This window comes from Lissotriton vulgaris, chromosome 7 (genome assembly GCF_964263255.1).
Source record: "Lissotriton vulgaris chromosome 7, aLisVul1.2, whole genome shotgun sequence".
Classification (NCBI taxonomy): domain Eukaryota; kingdom Metazoa; phylum Chordata; class Amphibia; order Caudata; family Salamandridae; genus Lissotriton; species Lissotriton vulgaris.
In genome coordinates, this window is record NC_141695.1 from 1,163,944,485 (window position 1) to 1,163,960,981 (window position 16,497).

Below are 16,497 nucleotides of genomic sequence, written 5' to 3' on the forward strand. Positions count from 1 at the left end.
AGGCAACACATGGTGGGTTGTGGTTCTTCCTGTTTAGGAATCAGAACTCATAACTGTTTTGTTTTTCCTCCGAGGGGAATGTACCTTCCCAAAAGGTGGCAGGTGATCATCCTAAGTGAATTTATTCTGAAACAAGGATAATACAGAGGGAAACACCCGGAGACCAGGGGAAGAGATCGGACTTTTGTGTATAAACATTAACTAAGGGCCCGATTTAGATCTTGGCTGTAAGCATACTACGTCGCAACGGCGAAGTAGTATGCTTACAGCCAACATAATGGGATACCCTTTTTTAGATGTGGGCAGACCATAGGTTTAATTATGGTGGAGACTACTCCGTCTCCGCCATGATTAAACGTCTTCGACGGCCCTGTGGAGTAAGGGTTGTTGGAAGCAACCTTGAATTCAGCCCACCTGATTTAGATGGGCAGAAACAGAGTTAGGTTCTCTCTGCCTTGAAAAGCCTGATGATAAGGGTCAGTGAAAACTGCTAAATGCCTCTCACCGGCCCACTGCGTGTATCATGGAGACATGGGACCAGGTTAACAAACACATGGGCTGGCACAACAAAATCACACAAGCCACACTACTCTGGGAATTGGAACGTCTGGGTCGCCTCGGCACCTGTCCAGGGTTTGACAAGTGGGACCTTATCTGTATCTCAACGGTGGGAGACATGTTGGTCTTGGGGAGGTTAACTACCTTCACAGAACTCCAGCAAAAACATCAGCTTGCACCTACCGAAACATTCCACTACCTACAAATAAGTCATGCCCTTAAATCAGCACTCGCCAAGGATGACCCTATACCTGAGGCTTCACCATTAGAAGACAGAATAATACTTGACCCCATGAATAAAAAAGCCACTTCACTCACATACAAAAAACGTTTGAATAATGCCCTAACCCCCCTGATATTCCTTAGGCACAATTGGGAAGCTGACTTAGGTGACCTAGAAGATGATGACTAGTGGTACGCTCTGACCTCTCCCAGGGAGGTCGCAATTCCTATGATACTACGATTGGTCCAACTGAAAATACTTTACCCCGTGTATCTAGACTCGGTAATCCTAGCCAAAATAGGGGGGAGAGATGACCCGATGTGCCTTAGACACTGTCATCAAATAGGGACCTTTTTCTATGTCATATGGGACTGTCCTGTTATACAGAAATATTGGGATGGTGTTACCAAGCAAATGCAAAAGGCGGGAGGTAAGACTCTGAAGGCCACCCCACAGCGCTGTCTACTGAATATCTGGGAAGCCACTGACCTCAGACAAACGGAGAAAACATGGGTCTCACTGGGTTGGATCATAGCTAAACGGAATGTTGCGCAACGCTGGGGGGTGGGAACTGTCCTTGCCGTGCGCGACTGGGCAGCGGAAATGGACATAGCAATGATAGCTGAAAAAGACATTTTATAAAAACAGGGGGTGCCCCAAAAAGTGGGATTGTAAATGGAGTGGGTGGAATAAGTACAGAGGTGTAAGCGCATCCCTGTGGTGGGCACACTTGTATGGTACTGTGTGTTACAACAACACAGTAGATTCCAGAAGATATTCGAATAAAGTTCCAAAACTTTGAGAGTTTTCAAAATTGCTCCAATGCATTTCGGACAAGACGTCCTTTTTCAAGGAGCATGTAAACCATCAGTCTGCCGGCTTGCTGGGACTCGAACCGCAGATCCTCCGGCAGACTGATGGTTTACATGCTCCTTGAAAAAGGACGTCTTGTCCGAAATGCATTGGAGCTTTTTTCATGCCTGATGATGATAACAATGATTGTTAATCCATTCATATGAAGAAAATATGAGACACACCGATGAAAATGTTAATTACATTTTGAAAACTCTCAAAGTTTTGGAACTTTATTCGAATATCTTCTGGAATCTACTGTGTTGTTGTAACACACAGTACCATACAAGTGTGCCCACCACAGGGATGCGCTTACACCCCAGTAGCGCACTCAACCCCACAATCCTATTGGACGCACCTGAACAGTTGCGTCACCTGTAAGGAGCACCTTAAATTGATCAACCTTCTTTACCTTTTCAACAAACCTTTGATCTCACCGTAAGCTGTGCGCCGTGCTTAACTTTCTTTGCTTATAAGTACAGAGGTGACATTTGCCTATCTCCGACACTTGAACTGCGGTGTGACCGGCTCCAAATGGCAGATCTATCCGACATTGAAAATGTCAGTTAACATGGAGATGAGTACTGTTAATGTAAATGTGTATACCTGGTTACTGAAAGCTATATACACGTGGCTGTAGTGCAAAGCCAAACTCTGATCGATGATTGTGTTCGACGCTGAAAATGTGATTCCGGGTGATGATATATGATGCAATTTTATAATACATCTTTCTTTATAAATTGACTCAGCTTCATCTGCTGTATTGCTGTTTTACGTTTGTGTTTTATTAATAAAATATTTATATAAAAAAAATGCTTCTCTCACCATAAGATGTAGTGTAGTTCCTATTTTCCCAATAGGCTCTGCGCATTGGAATAACATAAACAGCAGTGTAGACGTAGGACTGAGGTCATCTAGGTCTCTACTGACCATGTTAAACTTAATTTATGAATCAGTGTTCCCACTGGTTAAAAGATAAAACATTTCTAGGCTGAGCACTTTTATGCAAATAGTGATCACCATAATGGTTGTAGCAGTAAAGCTCTTCATAATTGGATGAACCCTGCAAGTAATCTTGTTCTGTAAATTTTGCTAACATTACTAAATCTGACATCATATTATTAATGTTTTCAAAGTCCCAGTCATCAGAGAAGGTACTAGGTGTCACAAAATCACTTAATGAAATCTTAAGCTGGTGGGGATACTTTAAAAGCTCGACCGGGCCCAAAATGTCATAATCAGTTCTGTCCCATGCTACCCCACCGGGTATTGGAATGGCTGTGATGTTCCCTGATGACAGTTCTCTTTTCTCGATGTGAGAAGATGTGTGTGGCTTTAGGACCAAGTTGATGTTCTGACTTGCTGTGTCCATTGTACTATATTTTCCTTCAATGAATCTTCCCAAACATATAACCATGATGAGCCAAAGCAGGACGAAAAGTACACCTAACATAATCCAAAATTCAATCCATGGTGAAATTAGGTAAATCTTTTTCAGTTGGTGGAAAAGTTCAATTACTTTGTATTTTAAATTTTGTGTTGGAGGCGTTTCTTCATGTTCGCTTGGTTCTTCAGAGAAATTGTCGAAGTTGATGAAGTAGCCTGATGCAGTTCTATCAATTGTAGGAATTGCTTCCGGATTTTCATTTGCTTTTGCATTTTTCTTTGTTTCATTAGAATAGTCTGAGGCTACATCATTGTAGATTGGTGTTTCTTGACAAACTGGTATTATTTGGGTTTCAAGAGGCACCAGTTCCATGGCATTATTGCACAGTCCTTTTTTATTCATTGCTGATTTCTCAAATTTGATTAGTCTCTCAGCATGAGCCTCTTGCATTGTAGCAAACTTTGGTATTCTGATATTTCTTGGGAGTCCACTGGGCCTACTACTTATTATTGGCCACATGATTGGGGTTTTACCAGGTCGATGGATACAACTCGGTTCTCCTTTTTACCAGCAAGTGGCGGTCGTACTACTGATCTTGTTCCTTTGATAGCTAAGACAGGTACTGCTTTTCTGTATGAAGGCCCAAGTTCCTTCTTTACAGCGATCTTTTCTCTGACCAGATCCCCAATCTTTGGAATCCAGACAGGTCTTGCTGGGACAGGTGGTTTTTCTTCAGTGGATGTTGACTGTTGTTTCAATTTTATTTTACTCAGGTTTTTTCTTTTTTCATTTAGATCCTGTAAATCAGCCAAACGATCTTTGATATCAAAGCTCTTTTCTTCTACCACTGAAGTGTGACTATCTAGGTCCTGAATAAGCATTCTAGTTCCGAACAATAGTTCGTATGGAGGGAGACCTTTTAGAGAGTTTCTTGGCAGATTATTAAGACTACGTTGGACACTTGTTAAAGGTTTGACCCACCCATCACCCTGAACCTAATACCCTCGCCGTTATAGATTGCTTTATGTCCCGTTTTTTTCTTTCCACATTTTCTTTCCACAACCGCATTTCCCTCAGGATGGAAGGGAGAAGAATACCACAATGCGATGCCCATACTGTTCATGGCCTCTTTGTAAGCTCGAGAGCTAAACGCAGGACCCTTATCAGAATGTAGCATGCCAATTGCGTATGTGCCGATAAAGACTCGCAAATCTTTTATAACAGTTGTGGCGTCAGCCAAGTGTGGTGGTTTACATTTTTAAGTGAATCCCGTCTTAATTTTTATCTGTACGCATTACTCCAACTGGATTTCTGCGTTATAGATAGCCTGATGCTATCTAATAGTGGTATCTGGGCTACAGGTTGGACCGGTTCACAACTGCGATCTCTATTGCAGTCCTTGCAATTTTTTGCAAAATAGTGGATATCTACGCTCATTTCCGGCCACGAGTACTCCTATTGTAGTTTCATCAGAGATTTCAGGATTTTTTGGTGTCTCAGACCCAACCCCATATGTGCTTCTTGTAGTAAGAAGATTCTCTGGTTCGTGTTTGGAATGACCCTATCCCCCACTCCAGGGATTCGAGCAAATGGAACAGAGTTTGCACAATTATGTATGTATTACTGAGTGGATAGTTGAGAGGTAATGCTGAATAATCGCCTTTTAATGAGGCTTTTACCGCTAGCATGGTTTCCCCATCTATGTGTTTTTCAGAACGCTTTTCAGTGGCTACGGAAGCCAGGCGAGCCGCTTCCGCTATGGCTGTGTTAGCCAATGAATTCCCTGCAACGTCAACTCCATCACGTCGATGACTCAATGTGTGTATCACGTGAGTCTTTCATAGTTCTTTCTGTAAAAGAACTACCTGTTCCCAAAGCCTTTTATGCTTTATTGTGGCACCTGTGTCATCTTTGTAACCGTTTTTGATCCATGTCTGCATGTCACTGTTATAGGATTTGACGCAGAAATACGAATCGCACACTATTAGTGTGGGGAATTCGCGATCAGCATTTTCAAGCGCCACCTTTAAGGTTCTTAGGCTGAAGGCTGCTGAGCTGAACATTTCCTGAGTGATTCCGTTTTGGTAATCATTGGTTTGAATCTACCAGAGCGCCAGCGACCTTTAACAATCGCGCACGCTGCATCATAGGATTTATTTTCTACATCAAAGTGTTGTGCGAATCTGTCCATATAGATTACGCTGGTATATTTTTCTAGAGGCAGAATTTCAGCTGGGAGAGGATATTCCCGTTCATATACTAGATCATCTAGTTTTTTCAGTTTTGGGTCAAAATAGTATTTAACGTCTTCTGTAGCAAAAGAAGTTTCCCATTCTTTCCATTCTGGATCTAATACTCCTTTAACCAGGTTACGAGGACTTGTTAACGCCTCAAGGGCTGTTTCTTCTGAAAAAACAGATATTCTTCTGCCTTGGGCAGGTGCTCTTTCTTTAGCTACAGCAGTTCTGACCGCAGTTAGAATTTTCTCTGTGGAGCTGAATTTCATTTCAGCTTCAGTGTACAAATGTGATTTGTAAGCTATAGGTACCGTTTCTCCCTCATTAGAGGTCAGGTATGTGAATCCGCATCTTCCTGGGATGACTCGGATTATAAGAATGCGTGTGTTCTCACGTGTTTGCAATTTTGTTTTAGTTAACATGTCTGTTTGTAGTGATCTCAAAATTTCTGTGTGTTTCTGAGTCCAATTGGTTTGTTTGAAATCTTGTTTTATTAATTCATAGAGAGGTTTAACCCTCTCAGCATAATTTAGAATGTATGTTCTTCCGAAATTCAGGAAACCTAGTAGTGATTGTAAATTCTTCAGCATTTTTGGAGCTTAGAGTATAGCACATTTCTCTAAGAAATTGTCTGCCAGGCTTTTGCCTTCACTTGATAATTCATATCCTAAAAATAGGACAGTTAGATGGGCAATTCGTGACTTTTTAAAGTTGAATTTGTAACCCTCTGAGGCGAGTCCAACTATTATGGTGTTCACCCTTTTTAAGTGAGTCTCTAAGTCATCGTCTGTGAGATAGATGTCATCGACATATGATAATGCTTCATCATCATATATTTGTGGTAATTCTGTTACCCTTGCTGAGAATAATCCTGGGCTATTCTTGAATCACTGTGGTAGTCGGCAAAATTGTCTTCGCGACCCAAATATTGAGAAAGCGGTCAAATACCTGCTTTCTCGTGCAATGTTTTGACTAAAGAATCCATTAGAAATGTCTAATGTTGTTTTATATTTTTTGCGCACAATGTTATTCATTAGTGCTGCACTATGTGAGTTTTGTACTGCAAATTGTTTTACAACAGGAGTTAAGGTGTCTGTAGTCCAAAACTAGACGATACGAACCGTCTGGCTTGGAGACAGGAAACAAAGGATTGTTCAGTTGATCTAAGATTTCCCTGACTTGTTTTTTAGCTTCTTGTTTAACTGGGTACTGCTTTTGTGCAGTGGGCTGATTTTTTAACTGGATCTTGTGGTGAGGTGAGTCCTCATCCCATCCTACGTGATTTTTGTACAAAGCAGGAGCTTGGGCTACTGCCCATTTTCTAGCATAAGTATATTTTTTATGAATTGGGATATGATTCGAGAAGGCAGGCATAATCATTTCTTCGCCATGAGGGCACTCCCTGACAAACTCTGGTGGCCAGTCTTTCTCAGCTACCAGAATGTCATAGCCTTTTGAAAGTTTTTCCCAAAAGAGACTTTTTATTTTCCTGGTTTTATCTCCCTCTATACGTAATGTTATTTCATATAGCTTATGGGGCACACTAACTCGTGTGTCTGCAGTTTCCACTTGAATGTATTCGTTCGTGTCCACTGTCTCCAGAAGATTCATCAGGGTCTTGTGAGCTATGGTCACTTCTGCTCCGCTGTCTAGCATTGTCTGTGCCCACTCTCCGTTTTTCAACTGTGTCCTCAGTATCCTCGGCATGTTTAATCTTAATACTTGCTACCTTCTTTCTGGGAAATTGTCATTTTTTACTTTGATGAGCAGGTTCCTTGTCTTTGGACTTGGCGTGCTCTTCTCTGTGTTCTGACCGTCCTCTTCTTTCCGATTTCTGTGAGGAAGATCGGGAAGGATTCAGTGAGAATGATCTAGAGGGACGTGTATCAACATCTTGATATCTGTCTGGTTTTCTTATTTTATCCCTATCTCTAAGGTTGTATCTTTTTTCAGAGTGTTCCCTTTGGGGAGACTTGTCTTCTCGGCCTGGAGATCTCTCTCTACGCTGAGGAGACTTTCCTCTATTATGTAATAGTGGAAGTCTTTTGTCGTAGCGTGTGCTGCTGGAAAGTGTATCTATGAATAGAATACCTCTGTCTGCCGATATTCGTGTGCCGCTATCACGAATATGACTGTACCACCTCGCGATGTCAGGCCATTTTCTATAAGTTTTAGAGTTATAGTTCTTCTTAGATTGACCGGAATGAGTATAGCATTTGGTTCGGTTTCATGAAGACTTGTGTCTTCCTCTAAGAGTTGAGCTTCTATTTCTAATCGCTCCCTTTCTTCGTCACTTTCTGTCATTTTAACTGACTGAAAGTTTTCTGTTGTAGATCGAGTTTCAAGGAAACAAAGATTAGGTGCACAATATTTTGGAACACTGTATGCTTCAACGTTGATGAAAACCAGACACTAATACATAGGATTCTCATCCTACTAAGTTCCAGCGGATATTAACCTTTCACCCACTCCAGACGTCTATTGGAGTTTTTACGGGAAAAGGGTTCTGTGTGAAAAAGCACGACTGAGTTACTCTATTGTCTTGCATTAGATTATCGCCTTACCAAACGTTGGGCGCCATGTAGTGTAGTTCCTATTTTCCCAGTAGACTATGCGCATTGGAATAACATAAACAGCAGTGTAGACGTAGGATTGAGGTCATCTAGGTCTCTACTGACTATGTTAAACTTAATTTAGGTTTGCGCCAGCTAGCTCAGAGGTCACTGGAAACTTTCTTGAATGAAGAGGGATGGATAACCTTCCCTGGCTCAGACAAGAAGGGATTCAGTTTCCGACAACCGCATAAACATGACATCTTTGCTCTCTCAGAATAAGAGTATATCTCTAGAGTTGTGTGAAAACAATAGACAGATATTTCACTCAGTCAGCAGTGCATACTTAGTTTCACCAGAATACAGAGAAATAGAGAGACGGGCGTTTTCAATAAAAGGTGTTATTTATTGGGTAGTCTTCCTTCTCATGCAAGAGAAATGAATTGCCACAATTGCAATACTTAAAGTAAAGTAAAGTGCGTACAGTAAAAGTAGTATTATGAAATAATACTGTAAAAGCATTGATACGGTTTCTTAGCCATATGATACTTTAAAATGGATAAAATATATACATACAGAAATATATTGACTAAAAGGCTCCACTGGTGCCTCTAACTATGCCTACCCCGGTGTACCTGACCTAAGCCTAATACGTGGGAAGGGGCAAGTAAGTAGCGATGTTAAGTTAAGTTGGTTAAGATAATTTTGCCAAGAATCTGCATCAAGAATTCTCCTAAGGGTTTAGTCAGCTCCGTACCTTGGTAATAGAATGTGGGAGGTCTGGTATCTCTTTCCTCAGGACTCGATATCCCAGCAACCTGCAAGGGTGGGCTGGAAACACCAGAGCTTGATTTTCTCGGCTGGAGAAAAAGACAGCGTCTCTCTCAGTGCGTCAAACAGGAGGGGCGGCTTCCTCGGGCTCTCGCATCAGCTGGGCTCTCGGGCAAGTAGATGACCGCTCTGCTCCAAACCACCGTGTGTTTACTTAAGGCAACTCTTGGTATTTTATACCTGAAAGGTGCCGGGTTTGACGTAAGGTTGGGCATAAGACATCACCAAGAACTAACAGTTCTTGCAGGACTTCAGGAGTTCTTGTTCAAATCAAAACAAAAGCAGGGGGGGTTTTCCTGGGCTGCTGGAGGCTTGGTTTGTTTAAAGAACGCGTTGTGCTTTCTAGGAGTCGATGGGAGTAGCCGTGCTGTGCTTTGGATTGCATGGGCTATTACTGAATATGAATCTGATTCTTATGCCTTTGTCAGGACATTATTGATTATAACCTCACAAGGGCATAAATCGGGAATATCGAATTAGGGTCCTTGTGGGGTGTGGGCTTCGGCGGACCGGAATAACAAGCGGGGAGGCCAGATATAGTGCACTATGGTTAGCTGGATTTATTGTTGCCAAGTACAGGAGGTGATATGCAGTCTCTGGGATGGCCACTTGTATCCTCGATGGTATCCGGATTGTGTAGTACGTTGGAGAGGGAAGCCCTGTGGGTCGCTTCCCGCTGCTGGGCTGAGGTCGTCAGGGCGAGGCGCTCTCTCAGCTGGGCTGGGTCGTCTGGTCCCGTGGACTACACTGATGGGCTTCGGAGGTTTGGGGGAAGAGAGAAAGTACAGGGCCGTTAGTCCTTGACTCTCGCGAAGTATCGTAAACTTCCACCGACACCGGGATGTGGGGGTACGGAAAATGCAATGGTGAGGAAGGGGCGGACGGGGAGGTGGAAGAGACCGACAAAAGAGGGGAAGGGGTGAATAGGGTGTTCAAGGGGTGGAAGGGGACTATGCATCTATATACAGTGCTACAGTGCTCAGGGTGGTGAGGCTTTCCTACAATATTTACAACTATATTTACAGGGGACACACGGAGAAGGATGACGGTTACTCACGTGGCCCGCCGCAACTCCCTGGTGAGTTGCGGCCGCTCTCCAGCCACCTCCTGAGGACTCCACCAGTCCTCAGACCACACGTCGCCGTCGCCGTCCTCCTCCTCTTCCTCGACTCGACTCTCCGACTCCTCGCTCCTCGCTCTCTGCTCCCGTTCCTTCCTTGCTGCCTCCTGTCACGAGTCCGCTGGTTGGAACCCCCTTCCTTGTGGACCGTCGGCTTTTCTACCTTCCGGGTGGTAGCTGGGGGTGGGACTTCCGGGTTTAGGGAGAACTGCTTCCGGTATCCCGTTTACCGTAACAGGGTCCTGGCGTACCTGCAGGGGAAGAGAGAGAGAAGAACTCCTGGGGAAAGGGAACAAGGTGCAATCGGGGTTAGACAAGCCGGACCCCGCGCGAGGATGCTTCCCCGCTGAGGTAGGCACTGTGACCCTTCCACAGTCCTAGATAAGAACACGACAAAAAACATATATTTTTTTCCCCCAAAAAAATTGTTGACTGAGCCCTTCACCAAACAGCGAATTGCATTGACCGGAATGATTATTGTAGCGGTTCCTAGGAATGCTTTAGTAATGATCGGCAGCTTGGCAGTTATTTATAAATCTGGTGGCGGGTCCTCCCACCAAGGCAACAGAGTAATTTACTCCATCGCCCTAGTGTAACAACGGGCCATCCTCCAGGAAATAAATCAGACCCTAAGACATTAAAAACTTGAACTGACATTAATTGGGTGTATTCATGATTGTGAGTCCTTTCACATTGCCCATGTTATGTTTGCAATTTACAGCCAGTTCTCGTCACCTTGTGAACAGAATAATAGCTTCTCAGTACCCTCAGTACTTATAGGCCGGTCTCTGACCCTTCCCCTTGGACCCACAGTCTACTGGGCATAATCTTCAGACATGGCGCGAAAATTCTGGACATAAGGCCTGTGCACGTATTTGTCCTTAAAGCCCTTTCAGCATAACCTTTGGCAGTGACCTGGGGCTCTTAGTTCTTGATGAGGCATTACACGGTTATCCCCATTACCTGCTGGGCTCACTTGGCACCTGTTAATGCTCTCCCTTATGTCTCCTATGTTGTTTTCAATTGCCTTCGGACACCAGCCTGCAACCTTCTTGATCAAGCACATACCATGGCGGTCAACTATGCCTTGCATCTGACATCCTTTCCTCAAAACCTGCTGTACATCTCCTGCATTAATATTCTCTGACTACTACAGCTTTTAAAGCCTGCTAGTCATACACTACAGTCATGACCAGCCAACCGTGTGCAAAACGCTGTGTGTGCTTCCAATTCCCTGTGTGTTTATTAGTCGTGGCCTTAGCTATGCCCAGCTGTTTGTTGTGCAAGGTGTAGTTTTTGTCAAGGCCCTACCTCCAGTAAAACAGCTTCAGTATCTGGACACAGATTGTTGACTTTCATCCAATTTCTGTACCCGGCAGCTGAACCATCACAAACAGGACATGGTCATTTATTAGCTGTTGGGTAGGCAATGCGTAGTGTTCATCCAGGCCCTGACCCACTGCAAAAACTTCAGTTGCTGGACATAGATTTGTGAGTTTCAGCCACATCCTGTACCCATCAACTCTGCATCATTACAAACTGGGAATGGTCTTCAATCAAGCTTATAAGGAAATCCATAATGGAATTTCAATGGAAAACACAAATGTAGGATCCCTGTTTAACTTGAAGTCCCTTTGTCCTTTCAGCCTGCATTTATACACAATCCCAAATAATCTTGTCTGTACAAATTGTTTTACAGATTTGTCATTTATTACCAAGATTATAATCAATAAAAGTGTTTCTTGTATGGTTGCAGTTTTGACAGGTTTTTGTCATCAGCTAAGCCCTGCATTGAGTACATACTGGTAATAGTACTGTGCTTGGATAGGAGTTGGGTCAGGAATATGGTTGAGGTTAAGGTTATGGTTATGGGAAAAGGAGAAAGAGTGTTCATGCCATTTGATCCTAAAAAGTTCACCAAATAGAAGAATGTGCAAACTGCCTGGGGTCCTCAAGATTAGTTTATAGTCTGTGTGTGGGTAGCAGTTAACCTTTTTTGTATGGGCAGAAGTAGTTTCCCTCTCCTCTAAGGGGAGTAGAGTGCAGTCATCTTTGGAAAAGTCATGCCTGACAGAAGGCCTGTCAAAATACTCAGATTCAAATCAAATTTAGAATGTTGCATACATCACTGGGTTTAGGGTATTTTACCACCTATATATCTCTGAATGTTTGACTCCTCTTGTTGGTAGTTATCTCAGGAACCTCTGAAGTAATTTACACCAGAGTAAAAAAGCATAGATGACACAGTGGCTGTTGATTTAATCCCATGGAGGGTCTTTTCCTAAGTGTCTCTATGAGATTAAAAATCCAGGAACGTGTTTTTTCAAAACCCTGTTGACTTTGGCCCACCGTCCTTGAGCATACTGCACAACATTTTCCACACTTTACCAAAAGTAACTTGTGTGTTTTTTAACATCTTCATGAAAATTGATGAAACCAGGCCAAACAAAGTTGTATTCAATTATAGATTTATTTTGTGAGAGATTGTCAGTTTTTTATTGGTAAATTATTGGGGTTAATACTTAGAGCCTGATTTAGATCTTGGTGAAGAGCTTACTCCGTCACAACAGTGACGGATATCCCATCCGCCGAAATATAAATGTATTTATTTAAGAGATTTATTGAGCGCACAAATACCCGTAGGTGTCTCGGCGCTTATGGATACACTAACTATAGATCAAATATTATTGATTGAAAAGCCAGGTCTTTATCTGCTTACGAAATGTTAACAAGGATGTGCTGATCTTAATTTGGTATGGCAGGCTATTCCAAAGTTTGATAGTTGTAATTATGAAAGACCTATCACCCCATGAGAGTTTTTTTGTTTTGGGGACCTTTAGTAGGCCTGCTGTAGAGGATCGTAAAGATCATGCTGGCATGAAAGGGCATAAAGTTTGTTTTAGGAATGCTGGTCCAGAAGCATGAATAGTTTTGAAAGTGATGCATAAGGCTTTAAATGTTGTTCTGTTTCTTACCGGCAGCCAATGGAGCTGTCTGATGATTTTAGAAATTGGTTTAAACTTAGGTGTTCATGTAATCAATCTGGCTGCCACATTCTGCACCAACTGCAACTTGTTCAATACTCTTTCTTGGGCATTAACAAAGAGTCCGTTGCAATAGTCGATGTGTGACATCACCAGAGTGCTGACTAGAGTTTTAACCACGTTGATGGAGAGGTAGGGGATAAGTTTCCTAATCATTCTTATAGTGAAGAACGAAGAGGAGACCATTGCGTTTGCATGATGCTTAAATGACAATTTACTGTCAAAAATGACCCCCAGGTTTCTGACCGTGGCAACTGGAGTGGGGGGAGGTCCAAGATCTGCTGGCCACCACGTGGGAGACCAGGCGGAGAGAGGTTGCCAAAGACCATCACCTCCGTTTTCTCGGAATTTAGTTTAAGGCAATTTTCAGTCATCCACGCACTTATTGCAAGCATTCCAAGCTGTACATTGTGGGCCATTTTCTCTCCATTGTTATTGCCAGCTAACACCAGTTGAGTGTCGTCTGTGTATGATGTTATGCCAGGTGATACGATTTAATGATCCTCGCTAAGTCAGACACATAGATGTTAAAAAGTGTCGGACTTAGCAAGGATCCCTGGGGAACACCGCAAGGCAAGACAAATGGTGACGAGCCAATTTGCCAAAGGACACGGACTGCTCACGATTGGCGAGGAAATAGGAAAGAAGGGATATGGCACCATGTGATATTCCTGCTGCTGCGACACGGTCAATCAAAGTAACATGATCGACCGTGTCAAAGGCCGCCGAGAGATCTAGCAGTATAAGAACTGCTGCCCCCCCCTCCATCTAAAATCTTCCTGATTTCGTCGGAAGCTTTAATTAGGGCGGTTTCTGTGCCATGTCCTCTCCTGAATCCGAATTGAGAGTCATCCAAACAGTTATTTTGATCAATGAATTCTGAGATCTGAGCATTCATGATCTTTTCCACAATTTTAGCTGGAAAAGGAAGACAGGCTATGGGCCTGTAGCTGGTGACATTAGTGGGATCCAGAGTACTCTTTTTGATAAGAGGTTTGATAACAGTTTTTTTCCAAATGGAAGGGAATGCACCTGATTCGAACATGGCATTAAAGATCTCAATAAGCTTGAAACCAATAATCTCAGGAGATAGCTTGAATATAGAAGGAGGGCAAGGATCATCTGGGGAGCCAGAGTTAATGGTGGTAAGAAGGTGGGATACCAATTCTGGGGAAACCTGGCTAAATTTTGGAAAGTCGGAACAACCTTGGTGTCAGTAGCAGAGGTAACAGTTTCATGACTGTCTTTAAGATCTATTAGTGGAGGTGGTAAGAGGGAGTCACTGGTAGTTTATGTCTTAAAATGTGAATAGATATCACAGACTTTTCCTTGGAAGTAAATTGCCAGAGAATCACACATATCTTGAGTAGCATCTACACAGACGGATTTATCTTGTCCCGATAGGTGTGTGACAATCTGATAAAGGCGTTTGACTGAATCGTGCGCCGATTCAATTTGACTGCTGTATCTTCATGACCTTGAGTCTTGGCCATCACACAGAGCCCAAACATAACTGTCTGTTCGCAATAGCCTTCAATGATGGCAAATGGCTACCTTTTGCCACACTCTGCTCCTAATCCACCTGTTCTCAATACCCCTTAGTGTGTGCTTTGGTCATGCCCGGCACAGACTCACAACAGTTATGCTCTGCAAAAGAGCCCCTCACATTGTGATTAAGATGTGGGCACTTTGACAGTGATCAACAAGCCTTGGATGCAAAGCATCCACTTTGGCCAAACCTTTGCTCAGTGCCTCGCTGAACAGCCGGTAGGACATGGCCTATGGATGGGGCTGGTGAGTTTGGGCTTCATAATTTGGATTTGCGTCATACCCTGCGCCGATCTCTGCGCCAGAAACTATGCGACCTAAGCTCCCTCACTCACGACCCTGAAGGGAAAGGCCCTGGCTTTTCCCAGTGATCTGTGCTATCGTGAAATGGCTGTGGGCCATGCCCTGAGCTTGGTTACCCAGAACCTGCTGGGTACAGTTTTTGGCCAAGTTACATTTCAAAGCTTAATCCAGCTTTCCATTTGTTCCAATAGTCCAAAGGAAAGAAGCACTGACAAGAAGCTGTAGAGAAAGTTGTCGAAGTATGCCTTTCATTCTTAGGAAAATGTTTACCGAATAAGCTCAAGGCCAATATGCAGAGTATATTAAGCGTACTCACAAAAGTTAGAAAACATTATTATTACTGATGTAAAAATTAGGCTTAGAGGTCAAATGTCACCATGTAAAATTATGTGCAGTTTGGTCTGTGCAGTTCTGTTCGTAGGTTGGAGTGAAGTTGTGTTTCTTATGCTTTTTCTCATAGTACTGTTTACTAAATGAAAATTCCCCAGCCTTACTGTGAATTTAGAACTTTAGTTTAATCAGAATAAGGCCATTTCTTCATTTCGTGTATTTCCGTTCAGTACTTGCTGAGTTATTTGCATTCCAAAATGTTGTTGGGTGGGCTGCAAAGGTTTTATCTGAGAAAGACTTTAATATATCGTGACATTTTGCAATCCTAGAACATTTTGAAAATATAAAGAAACCCCATTGGACATGGGAGCATTTTCTCTAATCGTCCAATGGTAATTTGTGGTGATACATCCAGGTCACCAGACCCCAGCTCTCTTGATTGGCTAGCTGCAACTGAAAGTATTTTCTTGGGTGCCCATCAGGGAAGCTTGCATAGGCCAAGCAAAGCCCAGCACCTGCGCTCAATTTTTAGTAAGCAAGATCGAAAGCAGAGCATTGGGGTTTATGTTCATAAGAGGATCTGGCATAGAGCCTAGCTTCAATCCTTCCGTCTCCCCACCCATCTCCAAGCATGGGCGAAGACTATGCTTGGGGATATCTCCAAACAGGGGCTGGATGTAGGTCCTGGCCAAAGGTCTGGCTTTTCACCAGGTCCACACTGTGGGCCACCAAAGACTATGTGCAGTGGGTTATGTTAGCGAAGGGAGAGAGGATAAAGATGCGGTGATATGCAATAACAACAAATAGCACCACGTCATCAGTAAATAAGAAGACATACACCAGCGAACTAGCAATTAATGGTCCAATGTGATGTAATCTATGATGTCAATGGCGAGGTGATTTCATCAAAGAATCATGTTAATGTTAATGTTAAGCCGTACTTTTTGAGCGCACGGCTACCCCAAAAAGGTGTCCCGGCGCTTTAGCAAAGAGGCCCAGAGAGACAAGAAACCAAAGGCATACACACTACAGTCGCAGTGGATTACTTAGTGAAGAGCAGAGTCTTCAACTCCTTCCTAAAAGCCAGGAGGTTGTTCGCTTTCCGAAGAGAAAGTGGGAGCTCGTTCCACAAACAAGCTGTCACGTGTTGGAAGGATCGGCCTCCCATCCGGACACGTTTGACCACAGGCACCTCCATTTTGGCCAAGTCCGCTGACCGCAGCGACCTCCGTGGCACATAGAAAGCAATACGCTTCCTAAGATAGTTGGGACCAATCGCATGAAGGGCTTTAAATGCCATTTGTGACCTCATGTATGAGGTCATGAGCAGTGCTCTGGGTGCTGCCTGCATGCCTAGCTCTAAGTGACCCATTCACTTTTCCTAAAGGTTGTTGATAGATTTGGGCCAAGTGCATTTTGTGAGTCCATCTTTTGTTTGTATCAGACAGTTTTGTGCAAGATATTTCTCACGTGTCCTACTTCTCTACCTTAATGTTTTGTAAAGTATAGTTT

General features: G+C 43.2%; 1 protein-coding gene across 1 annotated transcript in view; it reads left to right on the forward strand.

Annotated features, from left to right (window-relative positions):
- LOC147703097 (E3 ubiquitin-protein ligase RNF14-like) overlaps positions 1–16,497 on the forward strand; it is a 138,759-nt gene that overhangs the window by 21,612 nt on the left and 100,650 nt on the right. The gene's annotated exons all lie outside the window — the stretch shown is intronic.